The sequence below is a fragment of the Castor canadensis genome, chromosome 10 (assembly GCF_047511655.1).
Source record: "Castor canadensis chromosome 10, mCasCan1.hap1v2, whole genome shotgun sequence".
Taxonomy (NCBI): domain Eukaryota; kingdom Metazoa; phylum Chordata; class Mammalia; order Rodentia; family Castoridae; genus Castor; species Castor canadensis.
The window spans coordinates 30,733,016-30,756,889 of record NC_133395.1 but is presented as its reverse complement, the minus strand read 5'-3'; the positions used below and the strand labels follow the sequence as shown (position 1 = coordinate 30,756,889).

General features: G+C 35.6%; 1 long non-coding RNA gene across 1 annotated transcript in view; it reads left to right on the top strand.

Annotated features, from left to right (window-relative positions):
- Positions 1–3,986, top strand: part of LOC141411586 (uncharacterized) — a 60,707-nt gene extending 56,721 nt beyond the window's left edge. The window contains exon 4 of the long non-coding RNA XR_012436424.1: positions 1,446–3,986. This is a non-coding gene — a long non-coding RNA (uncharacterized lncRNA). The remainder of the gene's footprint in view (positions 1–1,445) is intronic.
- Positions 3,987–23,874: the final 19,888 nt, after the last annotated feature.

The following is a 23,874-nucleotide window of genomic DNA, read 5'->3' as shown; positions in this document are numbered from 1 at the left end:
GAACTAGTCCATCTTACGTTTTCATTTCATGGAGGTCTCCCCTGGCCATTCTTTCTAAAATTGAAACCTCCTGTTCATATGTACTTTTTGTCCTCTTTCCCTGCAAAGCTTTTCAGTATTTATCATCATCTAACATAGTATGAATTGTACTTTTTAAAAACCTATTACTTATTTTCTCCTGTGCCTTATAGTCAAGCTTTTTTTCATTGCTGTATTCCCAAGACCTCTGTATGTATTTGTTGAATGAATGGATGAACGATTGATTGAATGATTAAAATCATGCACCCATCCTTTCAACAAATACCTAGTATGTGACATGCACTTGGTGTAAGATGGTGAATAAAATTTCCTAATTTAATAAAAAATAAAATAAATGGTCCTCTCCCCACTTGGTGGGAGAGATTGACATTAATTAAATAGTCACACAAATATATAGTTATAAAGCATATCTGTATATTCTGTCCCACTGCTGCACTGTGAACTCTGAAATGTCTAAACCAGTCTCTTTATTTGCACAACAGAAAGATTTATCATTGCTAAATTTGTAATTCAGTAAAATTGAACACTTCTTGGCATACTTAAGAATAATATAACACTGTACTGCCCTCTTCCAGTCTGTCTAATATCTGGAAAATAAATTTGACAAAGAACATTAATATCCCACATATATAATGGAATTTTCTTACCTGTATTTACCAATTGGAATACCACCCAGATTAAAGTGCTCAGAGATATTCTGAGTTACTTCATTTTCAGAGCAGTCTTTCTTTCAACCAACGAAGTTTGAGAACTTTTAGTTCTGTAACAAAGATATCATATTTTTCAATATTAATCGTGAATATTCTAAGCCCCTTGACTTTTATTGGCTTTTAAAGTAAAATACAACCTACTCTGAACTTTCAGCTTCAAACTCTTTTCTCCCAAATGTGCTTTTGATGTTTTATTATTTTTAGAATGAATATAATCTCTTAAAGATCGAGTTTTTAGGGGCAGATACAATATAAATTTTGTGGGATTATTTTAAAAGTATGTCAATCCACAACTACTCACATTCCCTTACCTTTATTTGCCAAAGGGTATAAATAACATTTGTTGGAAAGTTTCATCCATGATTAACCTCTATACTATAATACTGCTCCCTTTTGTTCAATCTCTACAATAAGCAATCTTCCAAGAAATAGTTGGTAAATAAAGTTGTCATACATATTGACAGTAATAACTAAGCTATCACTGCCCACAGGCCCTCCCCAAATTTTAGGATTGCAGAATTAACGTAGCACGTGTTTTATTTTAAAGATCTAGATGCATACCAGCTGCAGTCTTGTCATTTTGTTAGCACAATGCCTGCCTACGTGAGCAAAAACATGGAAACTGCATCCTAATGTCGTTGACAAGATTTTTTATTTTCATGATTACTTCTCTGCCTTTTTTTATTTTGCCTGCAGGCAAAGGTTGGCATACATGTCAAGAGAATGTTCTCCAGCTGGGGCCTGCAGTACAGAGAGCTGTGTACACCAGAGGACTCATGGGGCTCTAGACAGATTATTATGGTAATATCGGAGGCTGTTGTCCTGTCCCTCCCACAGCTGGGCCGCCTCTCTCATTGCAAGTATTGAAGCAATATGTTTTGCAAATTATACGTTGGGAACAACAGGGACCCAGTAAAGTGTGGAAAAAGAGAAACATTGCAAAATGTTGCCTTTAATATTATATTTTTCTTGTTCATCAAGCAAAATAAATTAAAGCTTTAATTTTTTTAAATTAAATGAGGATCATATATTGAAAAAGAGCTATAAGAGTAAAAACTTAATATTGATTTTATTGAGTGAGAGTTTTAAGAAAATATCGTTACAGAGAAATTATACAGTAGCCTGATTCAAGAGAATCATGGTACGATTACATAATAGCCTTTATTATGGATTTCAAAAATCCTTTTGAGTCCAATGAAGCTGGGTTAGCAAAAACTGCACAAAAAATATCATTTTAATTAGTGCTAATGTGATCTCGTCATGGTCCAGCTGTTTCACACAGGACAAAAATGCATGTTATGTTATTAGTAATGCATCTTAGAAAAAAAAGTCACTTCTGATTTCAAACATTTGTTACTAAAGTACATTTTAATACAATAGGAGAATGACGTGATTGATTTAGTCAACTGAGGCCTTAGTGAAATTCAAAGCCTTCTTCATTGAGGAAGAAATGTTTTCCTTCTGTTTGGTCTTCCTTTCTGGAAACATTAACAACAAAATAAGAATTATATTCGTACTGTGGATTTTGAAGAGATATCATGGAAAAGAGAGTTGAAATGTCAACAATTCACAAATTAGCACTTTTCCATTATGGAGCACAAAGTTTGACCCGTATTTAAAGTTGTAGTCTAATTTTAACAAATGCTGTGTTGTTTCAGTTTTCAATAATGAATTTAAATTTATTCATCAGCAGTCATTTCCGTGTCTCTCTCAATGGAGAATCCACGACTCAGTCTTTCAGATTCAGCTTTCATTATTTCAACCAGTCCTAACTTCTGCATTCAGATATGAAATCCTGCATCCTTAGGAAGAGAGCTGTGTTCTGATTTAAAAACTTAGAAGTAGGGCTTAAATTCTTTCCTGAAATTCTTATTTAGTTTAGGAAGAGTGAGCCTTCTCACATGAGACAATAATATTAAGTACAGTACATTTATTTGTAATATGTCTTCTATTCTTTTGCCACAAACCTATAAAACAACTCACCATGAATGATATCATGCCAGAATAATATATTTATCTACTCTATTTATTTGATATCATGCCAATATATTTTAGCTTGCTATTGATAGGGGTGCTCACATACAATTTACTCCCCTCAGCTAGATATTCATTTAGGAGGAATTTAGTAAATAAAAGGCTGGTAGGAAGTGATGTTCAGCATAAATGCCAGCTTCAATGATATTCTGCTGAATTATAGCTATCATTTGGAAGTGGTGGTAGAGAGGGAGGGAAAGCCAGCAATTCCCTATTGTTTTTCATTATTCCAATCATTGTCTCAGTGTTTAGTCAAAAAGAACACAAGTATTCAACTTGATTGATGCTGTCAGGAAACTTATTTGTCTGTTTCAAGACCTCACTATATGATGTAGGACAGTTCTGTTTTATTGTACTTCTAACACTTCTTGTCACATGAACTCAAACAAATTTACTCCTTTGAAAACCTGAGAGGCTGAACAAAAGGCAACTTTTGATTTTATTAAATAGGCATTTTTCTTAAAAATTACTTCCTGTGCTAGGAGAGCCTTTGTTAGCAAAACAGTTTTCTAATGAATCATTTTAAGTTGTTATATAACCAGTCATTTTGAATAGAGGCCAAGAAAAATATCTGATTTTTTTCTATCCATAACATCACACTGTAGTAAGTATTGGTAATTAAAATGAAATTCTCTTATGATTTTATCAAAAAGAGAACTTAGGTACCATGAAGTCTCAGGAAAGGATTAGAGGTATGCTCCCCTATTTGTTTGACTCATACTGATTATTTTATCATATACCCAGCATATATACTGCTAATTATGAGCAGATGAAATAATATTCCACATCAGATATACCCTCCTTATTTCTACTTTAAGTTTAGTAACATCAAAGAAATACTTGGAGATTTTTTCATATATTAAAAATATAGATATCTGATACCTACTGGAAGGATAGCCAAAGAAAAGGAAGGCTGGTAATAGTGGCAGTATATTTTTCTCTCTTTCCCCTACTATATAATGATATGTATGAATAAAGATAGAGCCAGATCAGAGTTTGGAGTTCCATTATGCAAAAGACAGGAATCCCATAACTCCAAGATGTTGTCCAGGACTTAGATGTAATAGAGAGAGTCATAGTAGGTTGGTAGCTCTTTGGGCCACTTAGCAAACACCTGGTGGCTTTAAGGAGTAGCATGGCACTTTGGAGGACACTCATGATTCAGTATGTTCAACTTTATTTAACACCTGGTATGTGCAAAGATGTGAGCTAGGTATTATAGAAATTCAGATGAAATTGAGGATATAGCTTCTTCCCTCAGAAATGCTTTTAATTTTGTTAGGGAGACAAATACTCTTTAAAGGATAAAGTATAGGTAAAAAAATTTTCCTCCAGTTCTGAGTGAGTGTGTGGCATAGATATCAAGGGTACAGAAACTAGAGTGATCACCACAGGCAGAGTTGCACAGACAGGTTTTAGGTAGAAGAGCTGGATGGTGATGTTGACTTCTGGGGATAGGAGAGTGAATCAGGCCAGTCAAGGGGCTGAAGTTGGGATGTGATGGAAACATTTTGAAGCATTATAGAATTTCTACCAACTCAGTAATTTAGGGGGCAATTTTAGTAGACACAATTTCCCAGAACATCATTTCTGTAGGAATAATGAAACAAGGACAGATGGGCTGAAGATTAATTTTCCAAACCTATGAATTTAACAGCTCCCTTGTATTGACTTTCCCGCAGTGAGTGAAAGAGTGAGAGTGAGAGAACAAGACAAGAGACAAAGAGACAGAACATGTACCATGTCCAAAATGTATTTCTCTGAACACATTTTACTAAAAATGCATATTCTTTGACCCTATCATAGGACTTTTTGTATCAGAATTTCTATGAAAGCTTGGAAAATCTGCATTTAAAATAATTTTCCTAGTGATATTTATGTACAGTAAAATTTGAGATCTACCAATAAAAGTTTTCACAGTGCAAATAATTTTTGCATTTAAGAGAAAACAGGGTTGGCCAACAGGCAATCAAATATAGAAATATCAGAGTAGCATCTATGAAATTCAGATTAACATATAGCATCATTAGATGCCAGGTGTGATACTGGGCTCTTTTAAACTTATTACCTCTTTTTGTTCCCATAGTATTTTTTCCAACTGTGTGGGTGGGTAAATAAACTCAATGAAGTTTATGACTTTGTGGAGATCACCCAAGAATTAAGGGACATAGTTGAGATTTAAACATGTTATCCTAGCCATCTCCAGAGTGCCCCATGGTGGTTTCTCTCTGCTGTCCAGTGATATGTTCATGCAGTATACTTACTAATCAGCTATATGGCCTCAGGGAATCAAATTCTTTTTGTCAATAACATTATACATATCTAATTAGGATGGAAAGTCTACCAATACTGTCATTGCACAGTACACTCGAATCTGTTTTTTCCCTTCAAATCACTTCTGCCATTTTAACATAGCTACATGGCTAAGTGGGTATGTGCTGACAGATGCATGTAGAGAAAGTCAACACCACAGTAAAGATGTTGGAACTGATCCTACATTTGTTTTATGAAACAAACCAGAAGGGTTACAGTAAGTGTGTACATGACAGAGGATGTTAATACTACCTGTCTGAACTTAACCAATAAAGCAATAGTTTGCAATACAGTGTCATGGATAGGGTGACAGAGGCTCTTGAGTCAGATTACCTGGATACAAATGTGCCTTCTGTCACTAAGAGATGTGTGATATCAGGCAAATTGCATATATTTCCTGAGTCTTAGTTTCCACATCTGTAAAATGGAATAATAGCAGAATCATTCTTGTAGGATTATTGTGAAGACTAAATGAGATGGTTTATGAAGAACTTTTAGGACAGTACCTGGGACATGGTAGCATGTTCCATATATTTTAGTATTTTAAACAAAGATCAAGCTCAGTGGCTTGACATAGGAGGCCCTCAAAGGTGTTGGTTGAATGTAATGTTATATCCTTGTTTCCTTACCTTCAGGAAGGGTCCTTTGATAGTTCTTTCTTTCTCTCCATCTGTTGAAAGACTGAGCTAATATTAGTTATTTTACTAAAAGATCCTTTTTCAGAGACCAGATGCATCCTGCCTTATGCTTAGGAGCTAGTGGTTATTTGGAGATGGGAGACTAGGGGAATGAAGAGAAGGAGGGTCCCGAGGATCCTTCCAGTCATAGTTTTAATGCCTAAGCATGGACTATCCCATTTGACTGGTGCTGCTCCCCTTCCCCTTTCCCCTTGCTCTCTCCTCGGTGTTTGCTATTTGCTTTAGAATACCTAGAACCGGGGGACAAGACTTTTTCTTTTACTCTCTGGTTGTGCTTGCACAGGACTTCAGCTCACTCTGGTTCAGTCCTCCCACAGCACCTCCTTCAGCCCAGGCCTACTGAGTTTCTCTTGAAAGTAGTGATGGTGATGGCATGTCAGTTTTTAACTTGGGATCTGTCAAAACCAAGGTATAAATTATTAACTCAGCAGTAAGTAATTATGTAATTAAATTAGCAGTAACTTAGAGCCTAAATTCATGTTTGAATAGCTGTTTTTTCCCCTTTGAAAACTGGAAACTAGATTTTCTAGTGCTTAACCTGTGGACATTCATCAGAATCCACCCAGGGAGACTTTTCAAACCACATAGCCTTTGACCAGCCCATCCCCAGAATTTTGATTTCCCCCTCCCCTCTCTATTCTCACCCCCAGACCCATTCAAAGAACTTGCACTAAAAGAACAGACAGAAATGATGGTGTGTACATGAGTGGATTTTTAAAATATTTTCAATTCTTTCCATAAATTCTTGAAACATAATGAAGTGATTTAAAAACAAATCTGTGAATGAACTTAGCTTGGTGTAACTGGGTTTAACAAGAAGAATTAATAGCAGACTATCTTAATACTAGAATTGAATTTTAAAATTGGTAACTAATATTTGGCATATTGGATTAGTTTTTTTCTATGATAAGAGAAAAAATTGTATTTTGTCTTTCATATTCATGACAATTTTGAGTATGGTCAGCAGGGGATTAAATAAAAGATTTCTAATTGCTTCAGAATTCCTGTTTATATATGTTCTATGAAATGGCTTCTTGAAGACTTTTATTTCCTGGTTCTTTGTCAATTTTATCTCTCTATGTGTTACATGGTGCATTATTGCTATTATCATTGTTGTTTGTCTCTACATTACTACTGAAGACAGCATAGCACTTTGCTAAATTTTCTTTTTCCCTTTTTGTCTAGCATGAGGAATATCAAAATTTAAATGTTTATGGTAGGGATCATTTTAAGAGGTGTTTTTCTCTTCCTTCTAAACACTTCTAAGAAGAGACATTATAACAGAACAATATGAGAAAGTTAAGATAATATTTGTCTTTGTTGGTATTTTCATGCTGTTTTCTAGTTGATTTATCTCATTATTTAATGCCAAAATATGAGACCTGCTAAAATAATAATGCAAAATTCTGTATGCTTGCTTGGTTTTTATTGTATCAATTTGTATTGAAAACACATAAAATATTTAAAAAATAATAATGCAAAAATTAATTAGGTCTGATGAACACTAGGGTGTTCATCTTGACAGTCCTTGAATAACTGTGTTTTGGTTCTGAGGAGAGCTTACCACTGATTTGGAAGAAATGAAGACTTGGTTGAAGAAAAACTAAAATATCAACGGTTGCCCCTAGCTCCCGAGTGTTTTAATTTTCTTTAAGAATCCCACAGAGGTTTTATAGGTTGTCAAAGTAGTTGTTAGTAGGCAAAGATTAATCAACAAATATTTATTGCAGGCAGTTAACCAAGTGCTTTGTACCTTCCTTATCCAATATACTCCTCATCCCAACTCTGAAGTAGAAACTGAACCTCACCTTGAAGTGACTAGCCATGAAACCCATCTCTAGTTAGCAGAAAAACAGAGCCAGATTCAAAACTCTGAAATATCTTCTCCTATTGAGCAGCAGGGTATGTAACCAGTGTTTTATGAACATTATCTATGATTCTTACAAAGTTCTGTAGAGTGGTATTGCTATGCTCATTTAGAGATGATCTGATCACAGCTCACTGAGCTCAAGAACCTTGCTGGGTGCTACACGGCATGTGTTACCAGGATTGGAATTGAGGTCTGTCAGATCCCCAAACCTGCATTAAAACTCCATGCCACCTTGCTGTCCTTTCCATTGGCCCTCCAAAGAAATCTCAATATTTATTACCCATGTTTAATTCTTTCAATCAGCAATTACATACCAACATTTCCTTTCTATTGGCTCCCTAAAGAAATCTCAGAATGTATTAATTCCTCTAATCAGCTGTTACATACCCACATTTCTCAGGTCAGCAATAAGAATTATTAAAGGTTTGTGATATACCACCTATCCTTTCATACGGATTAAAAGAAACCAGGCATAGAATCTTTGAAAATTTATTTTTGTCTATTAAAAAATACTAAAGAAGTTCTTTCAGAATCTACATAGGAAGGCATATTAATGAGCATTTGTGATGGTACATTGTCTCATCTCAGATAAGGCAAAAGAAACAGGCTGTAAAAGAAGAATGCAAATTAGTAATTACTACCACTTATACTGCTTCTGCAGGGTACAGTCTGGGGATAATGAAAGGATAAATACAATGCGAAACAAAATTCTTGTCATTGCAGTATTTAGAATCCAGCTGAGTAGACCAAATCTACATTTGTGTTCACTGTTTGTGTCCTGCACCACAAGACAAATCCTTTTCTGATTTGGGCACTTTATACTTTCTATATTCATGGTGTAATCCTAGTACCATGATTGTATCAAACATCTAGAATTAAGGCAGTTTAAATAACCAGGATATTATTCTGCTTCCAGCCAAAAATGAGTAAAGGAGTCAGATTCACCTCCTACCTGAAATCAAATAAACTGGATAAAATATTTGAAACAACAAAGAATATTGATCCTTGAGAGACAGGAAACAAATAAGGTGAGCTCTATTACTGTTCTTTTTAACTCAGTGGAGAGTGATTCCAGGCCATGACTCACAAAAGCAGAACCCAGGCTATAACTGGTAAATCTCTGAGTTAAAGAGAGAGATCTGTGGGTCTGGAGATAACAAAGGCAGTTGGAGGTCACAAGACAGAATGAGTACTGGAAAAGGAACCCCAGAGATCTGCAAAATCCTATTTGAGTATTCAACCGAGTGCTAATCATTGCATGCATGGAATGAAGAAAGACAATTTTAAAGGATTAGAAAGACTTCTTTGAAAGATCTGACAATCTGTTGTTTACAAGAGACCCATCTTATTGATGGAAATAAACACTGGCTTAGGATGAAAGGCTGGAAGAAGGTTGACGAAGTTAATGGCCCTTGAAAACAGGCAGGAGTTGCAATAATTATATCAGACAAAGTAGACTTCAAACTCAATTGAGACAAAATTCTTTGTCTCATCAAAATTCATACTGATAAAAGGGGCAATACATCAAAAAGAAATAACAATTATCAACCTATACGCATCCAATGTTGTTGTACCTAATTTCATCAAACATACACTAAAGGACTTAAAAGCATATATACCTCCAATACAGTGGTAGTGGGAGGCTTTAATACCCCCTCTATCACCAATAGATAGGTCATCCAGACAAAAAAATCATCAAAGAAATTCTAGCCCTCAATGACACTATAGATCAAATGGACCTAACTGATATCTACAGAATATCAGGAACAGCACAATATACATTCTTCTCAGCAGTCATGGAACTTTCTCCAAAATAGCCCATATCTTAGGGCATAAAGCAAGCCTCAACAAATATAAGAAAACTGAAATAGCCCCCTTCATTCTATCTAATCACAATGCAATAAAACTAGAACTCAACAACAAAAGCAACAGCAGAAAATATGCATACAATTCGAGGTTGAACACCACATTGCTAAATGACCAGTGGGTTATAGAAGAAATAAGAGAGGAAAACAAAAGTTTCCTGGAATTAATGAAAATGAAAACAAGACCTATCATAACCTATGGGACACAGCAAAGGCAGTCCTAAGAGGAAAATTTATAGCTATGAATGCATACATTAAATGACAGAAAGATCTCAAATAAATGACCTAATGCTACATCTCAAACTCCTAGAAAAACAAGAACAAGCAAACACAAAACAAGCGGAAGGAAATAATAAAAATAAGAGCCAAAATTAATGAAATAGAGACCAAAAAATCCATACAAGGAATCAATGAAACAAAAAACTGGTTCTTTGAAAAAATAAACAAGATTGACAAGTCCCTGGCAAATCTGACTAAAACGAGGAAGGGAAAGACCAAAATTAGTAACACCAGAAATGAAAAAGGGGAGAAAAAAACAAACACGAAGGAAATCCAGGGAATCATCAGGGACTACTTTGAGAACCTATATTCCAATAAATTGGTAAATCTTGAAGAAATGGACAAATTTCAAGATACTTATGACCACTCAAAACTGAACCAAGAGGATATTAGCCACCTAAACAGATCTATAACACATAATGAAATTAAGGCAGCAATAAAGTCTCCCCCTCCAAAAAAAATGTCCAGGACATGACAGAGTCTCCACTGAATTTTACCAGACTTTTAAAGGAGAACTAATACCAATACTTCTTAAGCTTTTCCACAAAATCAAAAGGGAAGGAACACTGCTTAACTCATCCTATGAAGCCAGTACTACACACATCCCCAAACCTCACAAGGACACATCTAAAAAGGAGAACTATAGGCCAATCTCCTTAATGAACATTGATGCAAAAATCCTCAATAAAATAATGGCAAATCAAATTCAAAACATACCAGAAAGATCATTCACCATTGTAAGGTACTGCCGAATAAAGACCACGCCATGTGTGCAAAGGAAGGATTTATTGGGATCCAAACCACAGGGCTGTCACTCTTTTTGTGTTCAGAATGAATCGGCTTGGTTGGAATGAGTAGTGGGCTTTATACGAGGGGCCAACCCATGGGGGAGGGAGAGAGTTTCTGGTCTCTGATTATCTGTGACCACTAGATGGAACAGGTTGACATGCCTGGCTAGTTGAGTAACTGGAAGTTCCTGAGTTGTTTTGCAAGCAGAGAAGCATGCAGGAAAACAGGCAAGGGAGAAACAAGCAGTCATAAATCAGGGGGTCTGGTTTCAGTGCTAGCCTTGGGACCTTCTGTCTGCTCCAAGAATGCCAGGGACCTAACAACCATGACCAAGTTGTCTTCATCCCAGGGATGCAGGGATGGTTCAACATATGCAAATCAATAAATGTAATATAGCATATTAATAGAAGCAAAGACAAAACCACATGATCATCTCAATAGATATAGAAAAAGTTTTCAATAAGATTCAGTACCATTTCATTAGAAAAGCTCTAAGGAGACTAGGAATAGAAGGATTATACCTCAACATTATAAAGGCTGTATATGACAAACATATAGCCAACATCATTCTTAATGGGGAAAAACTGAAACCATTTCTCCTTAAGTCAGGAATGAGACAAAGGTTTTCACTCTCCCCACTCCTATTCAACATAGTCCTGGAATTCCTAGTCAGAACAATAAGACAAGAAGAAGGAAAAAAAGGAATACAAATAGGTAAGGTAAAGAAGGAGTCAAATTATCCCTATTTACAGATGACATGATTTTATACCTTAAAGACCCAAAAATACTCCACCCAAAAATTCATGGACACTAAAAACAGCTTCAGCAAAGTAGCAGAACACTAAATCAACTTAAAAAACTAGAAGCTTTTCTGTACACCAACAATGAACAAATTGAGAAAGAATATAGGAAAATGATTCCAATTACAATAGCCTCAAAAAAGAAATCAAATACCTAGGAACAAATGTAACAAAGGATGTAAATAACCTCTACAAAAAGAACTACAAACTATTGAGGAAAGAGATTGAAGAAGACTACAGAAGATGGAAAGATCACCCATGCTCATGGATGGCAGAATCAACATAGTAAAAAATGGCTATATTACCAAAAGCAATCTACATGTTCAATGCAATTCCCATCAAAATCCCAATGACATTCTTCACAGAGATTGAAAAATCTACTCTAAAGTTCATTTGGAAACACAAGAGACCACAAATAACTGAGGCAACACTGAGCAAAAAGAGCAATGCTGGGGGTATGACAATATCTGACTCCAAACTATACTACAGAGCCATAGCAATAAAAATAGCATGGTTCCTGCACAAAAACAGATATGACAACCAATGGAATACAATAGAGGACCTGGATATGAACCCATGCAGCTACACCCACCTTATTTTTGACAAAGATGCCAAAAACATATGATGGAGAAAAAATAGCCTCTTCAGTAGATGTTGCTGGGAAAAATGGTTATCTGCCTGGAGAAAACTGAAACTAGATCATGCCTATCACCCTGTACTAATATCAACTCAAAATAGATTAAGGACTTTAATGTCAGACTCAAAACCTTGAAGTTAGTACAGGAAAGAGCAGGGAATACACTGGAAGCAATAGGCATAGGCAAGGACTTCTTCAGTAGAACTCAAGTGGCTCAGCAACTAGAGAAAGGCTTGACAAATGGGACTACATGAAATTAAAAAGCCTCTGCACAACACAAAAGAAATGGTGTCTACATTGAAGAGACCACCCACAGAATGGGAGAAAATATTTGCTAGCTATACTCAGACAAGTGATTGATAACCAGAATATACAGAGAGCTCAAAAACTAAATGGCCCCCAAATCAATGAACCTTTTAATAAAGAAGTGGGCAACTGAACTAAGTAGTGCCTTTTCAAAGGAAGAAGTCCAAATGGCCAAAAAAACACATGAAAAAATGCTCATCATCCCTGGCCATAAAGGAAATGCAAATTAAAACCACACTAAGATTTTACCTCACTCCTGTTAGAATTGCTATCGTCAATAACACCATCAACAACAAAAGTTGGTGAGGATTCTGGAAAAGAGGAAACCTCATACACTGATGGTGGGAATGTAAGCTAGTACAACCACTATGGAAAACAATATGGAGGCTTCTTAAAAAACTAAACATAGTTCTGCCTATGATCTAGCAATATCACTCCTAGGGATATACCTGAAGGAATGCGACTCAGGTTATTACAAAGGCACCTGCACACCCATGTTTGTTGCAGCACTATTCACAATAGCTCAAGCTATGGAAACAGCCAGATGCCCCACTAGCAATGAATGGATTAAGAAAATGTGGTATTTATATACAATGGAATTATATTTAGCAACAAAGAAGAATGAAACTTTGTCATTTGCAGGTAAATGTATGGAACTAGAGACATCATCTTAAGTGAAGTTAGTCTGGCTCAGAAGGCCAAAAATCACGTTCTCCCTCATGTGCAGATTATAGACCCAACACAAATGCAGTAATATTATTAGGCACAGGTCACACACTACGGGGAGACTGCACACTGCAGGAATAGGGAAAGGGAAGGAAACCTAAAACTTGAATGTGGTTGATATGCTCACTGTAGAGGAGTGAACATAGTAATCTTAAACTGGCAGAGGCCACTATGGAAAGGGTACCAGAGAGTGAACAGGTCTGGTAGAGATGAATCCATGTGGGTTGCAATACACATGTGCGTGGAAGCAATGCTAGGAATCTCTCTGTATAGCTATCTTCATTTCAAACTAGCAAAATGCTTTGTTTCTCTGATTATCTTTTATGTTTTCTCTTCAACAAAATCAGAGAAAAAGAGGGTGGAACAGGTTCACCAGGGAAGGGGGAAGGTGGCCTAAACAGTGTTTACATATGTAAGCAAATGTAAAAACAAACAATAAAATAAATTTTTTTAGAGGAAAAAAAAAGAAATAATTCCTTGAATTTGCACAGGGTTAGGAACAGTGCCTGTTCCCACTAGCCAGATTGGAAAACATAATTCTTTGGGCACTGGGTGTGTTACTCAGAAGGGATTGACCTCTGTGATGGGATAACTAGTCCTTGACTAACAAAGCTCTGATCTCAACTGGCAAAATATTAGAAGCATCACCTAAAAAGATCAGACTATTTTTCAGGTGTCTTAACTGCTTCCCAGAACAAAGCTCAAGAGTATTTAATATTTATAGGAGTACAAAATATCCAACACGTAACTAAGTAAAATTCATAGCATCTGGCATCCAATCAAAGGACATCAGGCATGCAAAGAAGCAGGAAAATATGACCAGTAACCAGGAGAAAAAAAATCAATGAGTTGAAACCAATATAGAGCTCACATAAATGTTAGAATAAAAAATAGGGATAACAGAATGATTTTTAATTGCATATATGTATTTAAAAAGTATACTAAGAACATGGAATATACTTTTTAAAAGACTTAAATTGAACTTTCAGAGATGAGAACTACAATGCGTGAGAGGAAAAATACACTGGATTGTGTTAATGGCAGATTAGACATTGCAAAAGAAAAGACTAGTGAGGCCATGATATAAGAAAGTATAGAAAAGGAAACCCAAAGAGAAAAAGAAAAATTTTAAAACAAAATAAGTATCAGGGGTCTGGAGACAACTTCAAGTGACCTAATATATATGTAACTGCAATTCCCAAAGAGAAGAGAAGTGATCCATAGAAATATTTGAAGAAATAAGGGTCACTTTTTTCTCAAAATTTGATATAAACCATAAACCCACAAATCCAATAAGCTCAATAAATCCCAAATATGAGAAACACGAACCCATCATGCATCATGAGCAAGTTATAGAGTGTTCAAGAAAAGCTCTTAAAATTTCCTAGAGAAAAACAATTCCATGCTACGTAGATGGACAGTGATAAAAATAACACCACTGTTCATTTGAGAAAGAATGCAAATAAAAAACCCATTGGGCCACGTGTTTAAAGTGCTGAAAAGGAAAAAAAATAGTCAATGTAGAATTCTATATCCAGTGAGAATGGAAAAATGAAGCCTTTTTTAGACGTATAAACAATGAAGGAAATCACCAAGTCTTCTACTATAAGAGCTATTAGAGGAGGTTCCTTATATTGAAGAAAAATAATACCAGATGAATCAACACAATAGAAAGAAGAGTACTGGAAATACTCTTGTGGAAGAGATTTGCACCTGCATCATCCAAAATAATTCTCACATCAATGTCTATGAAGTAGGAACAGAATCTCATAAAGAAATGATCAGCTGTTGACCACATAGCTAGTGTGAACAGATCAATATTCAGTTTACTAGGTTACAGCAAAACTAATAGAAAAAAATAAAAGAAATTAAAATTTGTGCCTTGAAAAGATTGATAACTTGTAGTCAAACTGACCAGGAAAAAAAGAGAAAAGACATCAATATTCAATAGCAGAAATGATAATGAGGATATCACTACAGATGCTACAGATGTTAGAAAGATAATAAGGGAACATTAAGAATAGTTTTATTCCAATAGCAGTCTATAGCTTAAAAAATGAGTCTATTCTTTAAAGACACAAACTACCAAATCTTCTTATAAAAATAGATAACTAGAATAATCATAAATCTATTCAAGAAATTGGATTTATCCTCTCACAAAGTAAATTTTAGGTTCAGATGACTTTAATGGAGAATTCCACCAAACATTTAATGTAGAAATAACAACAATTCTGCATAAGCTTCTCAGAAGATTTAAGAGGGAAAATACTTCCCAAATAATTCTATAAAATCAAAGTAACCCTGATTCCAAAACCAGCCAAAGACATTACAAGAAAACAACCAGTTAATATTCCTGATGAATAAAGATACTAAGATTATAAACAATTATTAGCAAATTTAATCTAATTATATATGTAATAATTATCATAATCAATTTGAGTTTATCCCAGAAATGCAGAGTTGGTTTTACTCCTAAAAATCAAGTAATGTAATTATTCATATTAACAGATTAAAAATAAAACAGATACTTAGAATAATCTCAATAATGACAAAGAAACTTGAAAAAAAATCCATTATTTATTGATTTTTAAAATTCTCAGAAAATGAAGACTAGAAGTTCTTCAACCTGATAGGACATCTACAAAAGAACATCATAGTTGATGGTGGAGACTGAGTGCTTTCTCCCTAAGATTAGAAACAAGGCAAAGATATCTGCTTTTAACATTTATACTCAACACTAATCCAATAGCTAGCATACTAAGGTAAGAAAAATGAATAAATTCCATGTTGGAAAGGAAAAAAGGAGTATTTCTTTTATTCATAGATGACACAAATCCAAACTAAAGTTACTAGAACTAATATTAGCAGGGTTACATAATTATTGTATAAATATTCAATTGTGTTTCTACTTCTAACCAGAATAATCATAAATTGGAGTGAAAGTGCTTTTGATAATATTTCCCAAGACATGAAATACCATCAGGATGGCAGGACATGCCTGTAATCTGAGCAGTTCGGAGAGATGGAAGTACAAGGACTGGCGTCTGAGGCCAGCCTGGGCTATATATTACTGAGAGAGAAATCTTACAGAATGTGTACACAACCTGTACAATAAAAAGCATAAAACATTTTTGAGAGAAATGAAAAACCTAACAAGAAGTTATACCCTATTTAAGAATGGGAAGACTCCCCAGGAATTTGAAGTCAGTCTGAGCAATATAGCAAGATCTTGTCTCCAAGAAAACAAAAAAATTTAAAATTCAATAATGGATTGTCAAACTGTAGTCCATCCACCAAATTTGGCCAAGCCTACTTTAATAAGTGAAGTTTTATAGGAACACAGAGATATATGGATATTTACATGTTGTCTAAGACTTCTTTTGTACTATAGTATTAATTGAGACAGAACCTTATGGCCTGGAAAACATGAAATATTTTCTATCTTGCCCTTTACCAAAAATCTTCTGATCCTTGTTCAATGTAGTTAGATTGTCAGGTCTCTTCAAGTTGATCTATGGATTTAAAACAATTCCAAGCAACATCTGAACATTTTTCTTGTAGAAATCTACAAGTTCATTCTAAAGTTCACATGGACATGCAAAGCATATAGAATGTCCAGAATAACATTAATAAAAGACAAACAATTTGAGGGATTTGATGTGCTAACATTTCTCTATTTCAAGGCATTATATGAAACTACAGTAATGAAGGCAACAAGTTTGCTATTTGTGTCAAGACAAGAGGAGTGTGGCTCAGGTGGCAAAAAGCACTTGCCTAGCCAGCACAAGGCTCTGGGATCAAGCCCAGTACTGTTAAAACAAAAAAAAGTAACAAAATACACCAATGAAACAGAAGACTCCAGAAACAGACCCACACTAATTATAACAATGTAGTGTATAAACATTGTTTTTTCAACAATTGTTGCTGGACCAATTACATATCCACATAAAAAAGGCAGGAAAGAAGGAAGGAAAGAAGGAAAAAGGAAGGAAGAGAGAGAGGGAGGAAGGGAGGGAGGGAAAAAAGGAGGAAGGGAGTAAGGAAGGGAGTGAGAGAGGCAGGGAGGGAGGGAAGAAATGAGGGAAGGAAGGAAGAAAGAAAAATTTGAACTTATACTTTGCATCATATACAAAAATTAACTCAAGATGGATCATAGACCAGAATATTAAACCTAAATTAATAAGACTTTTAGCAGAAAACTCAAGAGAAAATCTTGGGCTTTGAGTTAGGAAAGGATTTTTTAGATGTAACACCAAGGCGTGATCCATAAGAGGACATATTAACCTGGATGTCATTAAAATTAAAAACTTCATCTCTTCAAAATGCACTATTAAGAGAATAAAAAGGAAAGTATAGACTGGGAGAAAATTTTTAAAATTCTTTTACTTATATGTACATACAATGTTTGGGTCATTTCTCCCCCCTTCCCCCTGCTCCCTCTCGTACCCCTCCTCCCCCCTTGCTGCCAGGCAGAAACTATTTGCAAAGCACATATTTCCTAAAAGTTCTTGTACCTGAAATATATAAAATGCTCAAAACTCAGTACTAAGGAAATCACCGATTCATTTAAAAATTGGGTAAAATATTGATTATATCCTTCACCAAATAACATATTTGGATAGCAAGTAAGCCCATGGAAAGATGCTGACATCATTAGTCACTGGGGAAAAGTAAATTAAAAGCACAATGAGATACCAGTACTCACCATTAGAATGACTACATTTACAGAGACCTTATCAAATGTGGCAAGTATGTAGAGGAACAGAAACTTTTTTTTTGTCTTCCAGAAACTCTTATACATTGCTGATTGGATTGTAAAATTTTGTGAGCTTTTGGAAGAGTTTAAAAATTTCTTAAAAAGTTATATACCTCCTATATATTTACCCACAAGAGAAAAAATGTGTCTGTCCAAAAACTTAAATACAAATGCTCATGTCAGTTTTATTTGCAATAGTAAAACATGGAATCATCCCAGTGTCCCCAGCAAATGAATGGATAAACTACTTATTGTATAGTCATCACTTGGTATCTGCCATGTGGGATTGGTTATAGGAACGTCTGCAGATACACAAGTCAGATTATGTTCAATCCCCTTACAGAAAATTGATGTGATGTTTGTACATAATCCATGCACATCTTTTTATATATGTTAAAATATCTCTAGATTACTTATAATACATAATATAATGTAAATGCTATATAAACAGTATTATATGCTATATCTTTCAGGGAATAATGACAAGAAAAAGTCTGTCTGTGTTCAGCATAGACAAAAAGGTTTTCAAGTATTTTTGATCTGCAGATAGTTCAATCAGAGGTCACTAAACAAGTGGATAAAAAGAGCCAACTGTACATTTATACAATGAACTTCAAGACAATAGATGGATCTTAAAATAATCTATATGGTATGATTCTATTTATACTATATGATTCAATTTTTTTTTTACTTTTCTTTTTTTGTTATACTATGGCTTGAACTCAGGGCTTCATGCTTGCTAAGCAGGTGCTCTACCACTAATTTTCTTTTTTTTAACTTTAGAAGTAGCAAACTGATACATAGCAACAGAAATCAGATAAAGGGTTGCCTTTCAAACATGATATTTGCCTTGTAAAATTTTCCTGCTTTTGGGGTCCTCATTGGTGATGCTCATTCCCCTTCGAATTTCAGCCATTGTTTAAGACTGACTTAGGCTCATTCTTTCTTTCTCTTCCTTTCCTTTTCTTGTTTTTTGGTTGGTATTTGTTGAAGAAAATCACCAATGAAATATTTGTATTATAACCTTCTAGTTTTTTAGGTAGTTTAATGTTTGAGTGTATGTATTATATAGAGTATAGTCAATATATTCTCATTATTAAAATCATTTATCATATAATTAGCAGATGGGAGTCAAGAACTGTATACCTATTCCCTTAAGTAAAGAAAAGATCAATGAGAAAGCATGTATAAATATAACTTGTTTTTAGAAAGACTTGAAGGTGGGAAGGAAAATAAATATTATGGTTTTTAAAATTCAACTGATAAGAATAACATAAAACAAGTCTGTCTACATTTTAAAATTGATCGAGAAGACTTTAAAAAATACCTACCTGTGGCTGGGCCCCATAGAACCTTTCCTAATAGATTCAGAATCTTTGGGGATGGGGCTCTGCGCTGGTAGTTAAAAAATTTCCTCAGGTGATTTTGATTGCTATCAGAGTTTTAAGAACTATGGATATAGCTCTTGGTGTTGGGATAGAAAGGTTGTCCTCTGCCACTTTCAACATGAATGACCCTGGGCGAGGTGTTCAAAAAGTGGTACTTAATTTTGAGCAAATGTTGGACTCAACTGATGCCATCCCATGCCTGGGTCTTATGTCCAAAGTTTCTGATTTTGGTTGTCTGCAGAACAGCCTGGCCATGGAGCTATTTTAAATGATTGCTTCAGGTGACTCAGTGTGCAGCCCAAACTAGGAACTGCTGTTCCAAGATAAGCTTTATCATCTGTGAGATGAGAACAAGACTTCAGTTTTTGGTTTTATTTTGTTTTTGATGGTGTTCTAATGAAATAGTATATATGTGAAACACTTGTGCAGCTGTTAGGTGAGCAGCTGATAAAAGGTATTTATTATCTTTGTGTTTTCTGAAACCCTTTGACAAGTGTTATCTATACAAGAAAACTCCAGATCCATAAAGGGCTTGCTAATCTCTGAAAAAGTAAGACCTAATCTACATTTTAAAAGCTCTAACCCATGAAGGATTGCATGAGGGAATATTATTTTAAATAGAATAGGGCCAAATCACATGAAGCTTTGACAAAGTTTCTTTATAATTTTTATTTCCTTTGAAGAAGAAATAATTTTTATTTCCTTTCTTATGAGAAAGTATTAGCTTGAGATGCTGTGAAGACATGGGTTGAGCAGGACTGTCATGGACATGTGTCCAGTCTCAGTTTCATTCAGGAGCTGGTTGAAATGGATTAGTTGATAGGAAAAAAACCCTCATTTTTAAAAAATAAGTCTTTCTGTTGGTAAATTATTTTATTTTGGCTGTTAAATGTGATGTTTTTCTGTTGTCAAATAAAGGTCACTAAAAGTTAAGAAGACAAAGGTGCCTCATAAATGCCCAAACTTGAGCACATATATAAAAGCCTGCTCCAACTCTCCCTGGGATGGACTCCGGTTGGCTGCTCTAAAACACTGTAATGTAAATAGCCATATGCTATTAGTCACTGACTTTTATCATCATCACTTATGAACTAGGGCTGCCACCAAATCATTCCATTTGCTTCTAGTCTTTCTACACCTCTGCCTCTCCTGCAGTGAAGGTTCCTATCTTCTCAAGGTATTTGCTATTGTGACATTCTGAGATCACACATTAGCTTTCAATGTGAAAAGTAAACTTTCCATTTGGGGGTGTAAAGTCCACCTCCAATTCCATCTAGTTTTCCTGCTCCCCAGGACCCTAATCCATTCTGATGCACTTGCTTGTTATCTATCACTTGTATGAACATTTTCTTTTCTTACCTCGACCTACTCTCTCTTGAGACTTTACTCGGTTCAGGCATGGTGTCAGGTATTGTCTTACCAGTGTGGGCTGCTATAATAAATTACTATAGACTGGGTGCTCAAACAACAGAAATGTACTTCTCACAGTTCTGGAGGCCAAAAAGTTCAAGATCAAAGTCCTAGCAGTTTGGGTTACTGGTGAGGGCTCTCTTCCCGGCTTGTAGATAGCTGTCTTCTTGCTGTGTCCTGTGTCCTTGCATGGCAGAAGCAGAGTGGAAGCGCTCCCATCCGTTATTATCAAAACACTAATCTCATCATGAGGACTGTACCTTCATGAGGACATTTGGTGTCAGAGACACTGAATAATTTAGCCTAGAGTACACAACTAGTAAACAGTAGAGATGTAGTTCATACATTTCTGATTCAAAAGCTAGTGTTTTTGTTTGTTTGGTTGATTGGGTTTTTTTTTTTTTTTTAGCATATATTGCACACTGTAAATTTATACTGTATATCACACAGCAACTAACCAAGCAGCATGACTTTAATTCTTTTAGATGCTATTTGGGGCTTTGTTTTAGGCTACCCTGATAAAATCACCCTGATTATGGCTACTATAACCAGTGTAGTTGAGATAGCCTCTTTGATTCTAGTTTTCTAACTCCCAAAATATATTAACTAGAACTTGCCAAAATATAGTGTATTTTTTGCCTCATGGGGATGAATTCTGTGTTACTATCATTTCTATTTAAGTTTTAAATATTAACCTCTGTGTCAAGGAGAGGTATTGCTCCATTGTCCTTCATAGAGCTTGGTAAAGATTTTATAGCAAAAAAGGAGATGATTTTATAGCAAAAAAATATGTCAGCTACCTCAATAACTGTCTATTGCCAGTGAACATCAGGCCACTTCTGAAATCCAATCAAATATATCAGTATAATTGGAGACTCTAGTATGTTTTGTGAACACAGAGAATCTGAATCTCTCCCTTATAGGATTTACTGTCTCTTGGCAACGAGAACATCTTGAAAATAAGAGCAATGATCATATTCTTTAATTTCTTTTTAAAATTGAGCTGTTTAGGCTATTTAGGCATACATCAGGGGCAAATGCTTTAATTTGAATTTCTCCGTTGAGAAACTAGACTCACAAAGGAGAGAGGAGGCGGATTTCAGTCTCCTGGTGGGAGCAGTTGAGGAATGACTGCTGCTGAGTTGGCTCTCTGGCAAGCTGTGCAGTGTGGCTGGTCCTGCAGGCCTGGCTATACTCCCTTGGTGAATGAGATCCAGGGGAAGCTGACATTTTGATCCCTATGAATACTTTTTTGAGACTCGATTGACACTGTGGAAATTTTCCCAAGTTTGATACTTAGAAGAGAGGGACAAAGTAAACCAGGCAAATGTTTAAATAAACTATCATGCTCTGCTCTTACAATTAGGTGACCAGGTTCTCTTTATTATGATACCCCATATGGGTATATGAACATGTGTTTCAGATTAGTCTCACAATAGCAAGCAGTTCATGTGCTATGAAGAAAAGAAAACAGGACAAGGAGATAAGGGATGAATGGGGTAATAGCACAGAGTGGTGGGGGAAGTTCTTACTTTGTGAACTGAACCCTGAAGGGAGAAAGGAACCAGCTTGTGAAGATCTAGGAGACCCTTCTGTGTACTCAGAGCAGCACATGCAAAGGGCCTGTGGCAAGAATGAACTTAACATGTGCAGAACAAAAAAGCAGTATGGTTGGAGCAGAGTAAGTGAAAGGGAGAGTGGTAGGAAAAAAGGAAAGAGGTCCATTCATGGAAGCATTATGAGGATTTCTGTGAATGAAATAAAGAATAGAGTTGCTAGAGGCATATTTGGTTTTGAGATTAGTAATGTTTTGAGAGAATCACTGCCTCCTGTGTTGAGAATAGACTACAGAGTATAAAGGATAGCAAGGATGTAACATTTGTCATTGCAAGACTACCAAAATAACACAAGACAGAGAGAGAGAGTGTGTGTGTGTGAGAGAAAGAGAGATAGAGATAGAGAGAGAGAGAGAGAGAGAGAGAGAGAGAGAGAGAGATGGTTTGCTGTGACATGGTAGCTATATTAATACACTGCTGGAGTCTGGATGTGTTGCAATAACATCTTGTTGTGAGATAAAGATGAGTATCAATAAGGATTCCAAAGTTTCTGCCCTGAGCAGTTGAAACTTTAGCATTGTTCTTCTCTGAAATTGGGAATGCTGCAGGTGGGACAGTTTGAGGGAAGGGCCAGGAGGTCAGTTTTTGGCATGTGCAGGAAGAGGAGATGTCTGGAGTTTGGGGACACAGCTATCCTAAGTCACATACATTTGGGTATTGATAAAAGAGAGGTGGTATTTAAAGTCACAAGATCCAGTGGGCAATCCAAGGGAGTGCCAGGCCTTGGGAAGAAATGGAGGATAGAGGAAGAGTGTCTGCTTGAGGGCTCTTTCTCTCTAGGATGTGTCTGGGAAGATTCTTGGAGTCTTTGACTTGTGGACCTCTTCTTTCCTCCAAGCTAATTTGGTTTGATTTCAGCCATTTTTCTTGACCATTCTCTTTTTCTTTAACATTCTCTGATTTAGTATGAGATCACAGTGTTCATGGACTCCTGAAACTACACAAGGGATAAACATCAGACTAAACACATGATTTTGCAATGCACCTGGAATTTTGAAGGGTCTCCTCAACTAAACAAAGTATATGGACAATGTTTATTGTATCCAGATAGCTCTGCTAGTACATTGTTAATGTTACATTTTAAAATTAGCAGAATCTATGAATGAAGAAAGTTCTGTTATGCCATGCCTTCAATGGCTTTGAAGTTGGTTTCTTGGCTTCTTCAGTAATGAAATCCTTAAGTCCATGTTTTGCTTAGGCTTAGAAGATGGTAGCCACACGCATGGGGGATTTTTAAATTAAAGGTTTTAAGTACTTCTTTTCATTAAAAAATGTACTTTCTGAGAGCCAGTGAAAACATGAATTATTTCTATTTTAACTTTCAAATGATAGTGTAAGGACAAATATAAATTAAACAGAAGAGGCTTAATTCTCCCTCGTGAAAATGAGGTGACTTCTTTTTCTTTGAGCATTTACTTTAGAAAATTTATAATTATACACTGTCTTTCCTTTTGAAATGTATATAAATTCCTTTGGAGTGTAGACTGGCATTTTGTCAACTTTATGACCCAAGAAACTAGCAGCCATCTTTCTGAAATGTAGACAACAAGGGAGGAGCTGTTCCCCCATCTCTAGTCTCTGCAGCTGAGTAGAAGCTTGACTTGGTGAGAACTTGTCATTGTGAAAAGATGAGAAGTT